We start from the raw sequence: 6,000 nt of genomic DNA on the forward strand, positions 1-6,000 counted from the left end.
ATCACCTGGATCAAAATCCCCTGATGCAGCTCACTGACTCAGCCAACCTGAGTTTGCAATCTGTTCCTTGTCCTTCAGTCTTAGCGTTTTATTCCTGTGACCCTGTCCTGGGTTTGCTGTTGTTCTTTGTTTGTTTGTTTGTTTGTCTGTTTAAAAACACTCTGACTAAAAGCTACTTGGGTGTGAAAGGGTTTGTTTGGTTTGTAGTTCCAGATTACAGTCTCTCCATTACTGAGGGAAGGGCCGGAAGTTAAGCAGGAACTAGAAGCAAAATGTATGGAGACACACTGCTCGCTAATGCTTGGCTGGCTTTCTTATATAACCTGTGCTCACAGGCCAAGGGATGGCAGTGCTTACTTCATCAATTAATAAACAAGATGATGTCCCACAGACAAGCCCACAGGCCAATCTGATCCAGGTAGTTATTCAACTGAGGTTTCCTCTCCTCAGTTGCCTTTATGCTGTGTCAAGTTGACATGAAAAATGAACCAAAACAACTCTTACCATAGTTGATGTCTATTTTAGAATCCATGTGCCTGGCTCTTTCCACTTTATAGTATGGTTTTCGTGTGCGTCATACATATTGTCATTTTATTCAAGAAAACATTAATGCTTTTAGACTCCTGTGACAAGTGGGCATTTGATCAATTGTTATTGAATTAGTCCACTAAATGGATGTGACTTTCAGCTGAGGTGGAAAGAAGGGAGGCCCACATACATCCCAGCTGCCTTCAGGCCCGAAAGTGCGCTTGAGCGCTTCCTATTTTCTGGTCCTAAAGGCCAGCTACTAGAGTCCAGCACTTAACCATCTTTCTTCACCTTGCCCTTTGCATTCATGTTTGGCCTTCTCTCTCTGTGCAAATCCTGCAGAGGGAGTGGACCCATGGCAATCTCCTAAAGCAATTCATGGTTGCATAACAGCACACTAACTTGGGAGGCTGTGTAGGCTTTGACAATAATTTGGGGGTTCCAGCATTGCTGCCGGCAATGTCCACTGACTTCCATCATCATGCTGGGCACTCAGGTCTGCCCTGGTTGGGGCATACGTGTGCCTGGATCTGAGCAGCATTGTGAGAAGAGCTGTGAGAGGCAGCTTGCAGGGGGGTTCCTCGTGGCACTAGTGTTGAGCTCCTGGGAGCTGGAAAAGAACACAATACGGCAAATGCAAGGTACAAATCTAAGTAATTGATGGATTTTGGAACACAGTCTAAAAGTGGAGTCATGTGAGAATTCTGAGCGCTGGTGAGAAAACTCCAAGAAAATAAGACAAGAGTCTTGTGACCCCAGTTTCTTCAAAAACTCAGGATTGTTCTTGGAAGGTGCTTCTGTGCCCCTCCCTCGTGGAGAGGATAAGAGTGAGTTTGCATCTTATTATTCCTTACAACTGGCTATTATTTGCTTATATGGCAAAGCATGTTTTTGCCCCATGGGACTTGTCCTTGTGATGGAACACTTTACCCAGGTGACACCTCTTAGTCCTCAATGGATAAAGTGTCGGATGCTCCGAATAAAGTTGGCTATTGCATGAGTCGTTGATCCACCTCAGTTTCAGGACCCATTTTCCCAGGTTCATGTCACCAACTAGAGTGGTAAACAGGTTGATTGTGAGGTAAGTCTATTTTAACCTTGAAGTTTGAAATATTTCTTCCCACAAAGAATGATTTGGAATTGTAGGGCTTGCTGGAATGTTATTAATTTTTTTCCTAAAGGAAATAGATATTGGATGTTGAAGATGTTTCTTCTTGCCCTATTTTGCCGGATAATTTAGATTGCTATTTTTTTGTGTGTGATATGCACATGTATGTGTATGTGAGGGTGTGCATGCCTGTGCATAGCCACATGGAGGCCAGAGGTAGGTGTCAGATGTTTCCTTTTATTGCTCTCTACTCACTTCTCTGAGACAGGGTCTCTTGGGCAACCAGATAGGCTGGGCAGTGAGCTGCTAGGATATGCTTTTTTCTATTCTATAAAACTGGGGTTACAGGCATGTGTGTCCATACTTGGATTTTATGAGGGTGCTAGAGATTTGTGATCAATCTTACTGCTTGCACAGCAAACTTTCTCACTCACTGAGCTGCCTCTGCAGCCCCTGATCCAGATGTCGTAACTTCTGAATGCACCAAACAAAAGGTCTCGTACACTGAAACTGCTCAAATGTTAGCAGCTTCTGCATTGCCTCCGCCTTTTGGCTCTAATGCTTCCAACAACTTTCGGGCAAAGCTTACACTTTAAACCAGTATATAATACAGTTCAGCTTTAAAAATGAGCTCTTAGCCATGGGGGGGAAAATGTTACATTTCCCTCTGGGAGAAAACGACAACCAGATATACAGAAATCAAATGATTGCACTGGGTTGCCCACAAAGTTTTGAAACATAAATATTTAGAGAAAAGATTTATTTTGTGTTGGGGGGGGGATAGTGGTGGAGAACTTTGATGTTCTGAACTCTTTAAAGCAATCCTTTAGCAATGAAAACACAATATTAAGACCCAAACACCTGCTATCTCGACAGGAAAAGCAGTATATCACAGCACATGGAAGTGACATGGTTGTGACTGCTTTACTTTCCACTCCTCTTCTTTACAGCAGAACATAGAGTCCCAAGGCTCTGGAGCCAGAGACATTTTAAGGAGATTAGTGTGTTCCAATATGTTTCCCATCCTTTCTTCAAACGGAGTTGAGTATATGAAAAAGTTGAGGCAGATCATTAAAATTGTAATAATACCCCAGTGTGGAGGATGAAAAGGAGGGGGTCTTCCCTCCTGCTGAACTTATTTTTAGCTCTCAGTGGTGTGTTCTCTGTGTGGCATTTGGATCAGGTCACGACAGAATGAAAGAGTCACTTGGATGCTGGCGGTTTGGGTGAGACATCATTTAGTGGGATGGTAACTGTTGAAACACAGATGGAAATACATGGTCCTGTATCATACGCTGTTTAGTGGAACCGGCTACTTCAGTCATGTTTCTGACAAGTCATGAAAAAAAAAGCAATTGATTGCCTGATTTCAGATAGCAATCCATTGTGCGCGGCAGGCTAGACCCCCACAAGGTAAGTGGCATTTGCCTGAGAGTGTTTGAGCCATACTTCATTTGCTTTCGCATCAATAATCCCTTCATCACGCCTCAGAAATTTCTGAAAATTCAAAGTCAATGGGCGTAGATATCTTGTCTACTAATAAACAGGAGCTTGGTTAAAGGAGGCTCCGGTACCTGAAGGATATTCTGCAGTTGCCCCTCCCCCGACACTGCTCTGCCTTGACTTTCCAATTCTCCCAGGTCAATACAATCTTCCTTCTTGAGAGCAGGATTCAGGGAGTACACAGGTAGGGAGGAGTGTGGGTGAGGGAATTTTAATACTTCTGGAGCTTTGAGCATTTAAATACTTATGCACGGGACAACAAATACACAGCAGTAGTTTCTGTGGTGAAGGTGCCAACCGAAGTTCGTGCACCACCAGTGTAAACTCCAATGCTTCAGTGTGGTGAGGAGAGAGGATTAGGTTATGAGTGTTTTACCCTTATGCATGGACCAAGTTCGTCATTGGGAGAGTGTTTGGTATAAATGCTAATGCACATATTTTTTCTCTTTTGCATTTCCACCTTCTGCATGTGTGGTGGTTTGAAAGAAAATGGCTCCCAAAGGGAGTGGCACTATTAGGAGGTGTGGCCTTGTTGGAGGAAGTATGTCATGGTGGGAGTGGCCTTTGAGGTCTTTTATATTTAAGCTACACCAAGTGACACAGTTAACTTCCTGCTGCCTGTGGATCAAGAAGCAGAACTCTCAGCTCCTTCTCTAGCACCATGCCTGCCTTCATGTCACCATGATGGACCAAATCTCGGAACTGTAAGCGAGTCACCAAAATGAAATGTTTCCTTTGTAAGACTTGCTGTGGTCATGGTGTCTCTTCACAGCAATAGAAACCTTAACTAAGACAGGATGACTTAGCAAGAATGCCCTCAGTAGATGCCAGCTCCTTGATCTTGGCCTTCCCTGCATCCAGAATGATAACCAATGAGTCTCTGGTGTTCCTGCATGGCCCAGTCTCAGATATTCTGTGACAGTCACACCAAATGGAAGAAGACCAAACGGAACGGCAAACTAGGAGTTTTCATTCATCTACTGTTGGTATTGCTTGACGGCTTTTGAATTCTTCTCATAAACCCAAATTTTCACAAGGACTGCCTAAAAAAAAAATTATGTTTCTCAAATTGTGAATCGACGGGTGCTTTGTTTTCTAACTATATCATCTGGAGAAAGATGGTCAACCTCATTCAACAACATTGAAAGATTTATGGAGATAAAGTTGGTGCACATATGGTAGGCATATTAGAAATAATTACAGTATTATATGTTACATAATTTTGAATATTCACAGGATTAGTGAGGAATAATTAAGATGAATGATCTTTTCCATCAACAAAGACATGTGAAACCTTCCTGTCATCAGATTTTAGCACAAGGCTCACAGGCTCCGAGTTTAGATCCCAGCAACTTCAGTTGCACTGGGTGTTCTTCATGGAGCTACAGTGTCAGATGCCAAACTCCTTGAATTTCAAATATATCTTCATTTTTCTTTACTGTTTTTCATAATAACCTTTTTTTTCTCTTTTCATACTCTACTGCTCAAAGGCCTTCTAGGTTTTAACTGAGCTCTTATGTTTAATTGTATATCATCTAAATTTTGGAGAAGCATCTACACCCTCTCTGGGAGTGTTCATCTTGTGTAATCTACAATGAGTAGAATTTGGCTGAGTGTAGTGCACATGCCTGTAATCCCACACTTAGGGGCTTCTGGCAGGGGACCATGAATTGGAGGAGAGTCTAGGCAACATAGTGAGACCTTATCAGAAATTAACAAAACACAGAAGCTAGAATTCTATGGAACACAATCAGAGTTGGTGTTGTAAATCCTTATGATTTGAATGTGAAATGTGTCCCCATAGATTTGTGTTTGAACATTTGGGAAGATCATGAATTGTCTAGGAACAATTACCCAATGTGTGCAAAAACCAGCAACTGCAGCTTCATTCTCTAGAATGTTTACAGCTCGAGGCTGCTGCCCACAGAGAACTCTTGCTGAGACCAGCTGACTCCTTCTAGTGCACATATGAACATGCAGAAGTCTAGGAGGCAGAGACGGGCAGATCTCTGTCATTGCTGCTCTATTAGGGTGAGCATGGGCCACCCTATCCCAGGTTGTCTGTATATGTGTCTGTGTGTCTGTCCTTTCTTCACTCCATGGTCACCTCAGTAAGATTTCTATACCAAGCCTTATAGGGTACAGTGATTTACCAGGTCTCTTAGTCTTTTCTTCTTTCCCTTTCATGGTCCCTTATCTAACTCTGCCCCCCTCTCTCTCTGTCTCTCTCTTACACACACACACACACACACACACACACACACACACACACACACACAGAGAGAGAGAGAGAGAGAGAGAGAGAGAGAGAGAGAGAGAGAGAGAGAGAGAGAGAGAGAGAGAGAGATCCTGGAGGCAGGATCACCATTTTAGACTGAGGTAGAGGTAAGAGCCAGTGACTGGCTGTTTTGTTTTTCTGACCTTCAGGTTGAATCCCAATATCAGTCTTTGTGTTTTTATTAATTGTGTTACACTCACCCAAAGTGACTTATAAAGTTTATTTTGGTTTGTGGTTCCAGAGGGAGAGTCTATAATGGCAGAGGAGGCATGGCAAGCTGGCTGCTGGAGCAGAAAGCGGGGAAGTCATGCCTTCAGACCTTCAACTGCAAACATGAAGTGCAGAGACCCAGCTGAAGAGAGATGAGGCTCTCCACCCCTTGTGGAGTACTTCCCCCAGCAAGGCTCTGTCTCCCAAAAGTTCCATAACCTCCCCAAACAGCAGCACCAACTGGGGACAAGTGTTCAAACACAGAAGCCTATAGAAACATCTCTCACTGAAGCCACCACACCAAGAGAGAGGGAGGAACCTAGCCAGGACTTGGCATTCTGCCAGAGTTGATGGGCAGCAAGCTCTGTGTATG

The sequence above is a fragment of the Arvicola amphibius genome, chromosome 2 (genome assembly GCF_903992535.2).
Source record: "Arvicola amphibius chromosome 2, mArvAmp1.2, whole genome shotgun sequence".
Lineage (NCBI taxonomy): Eukaryota > Metazoa > Chordata > Mammalia > Rodentia > Cricetidae > Arvicola > Arvicola amphibius.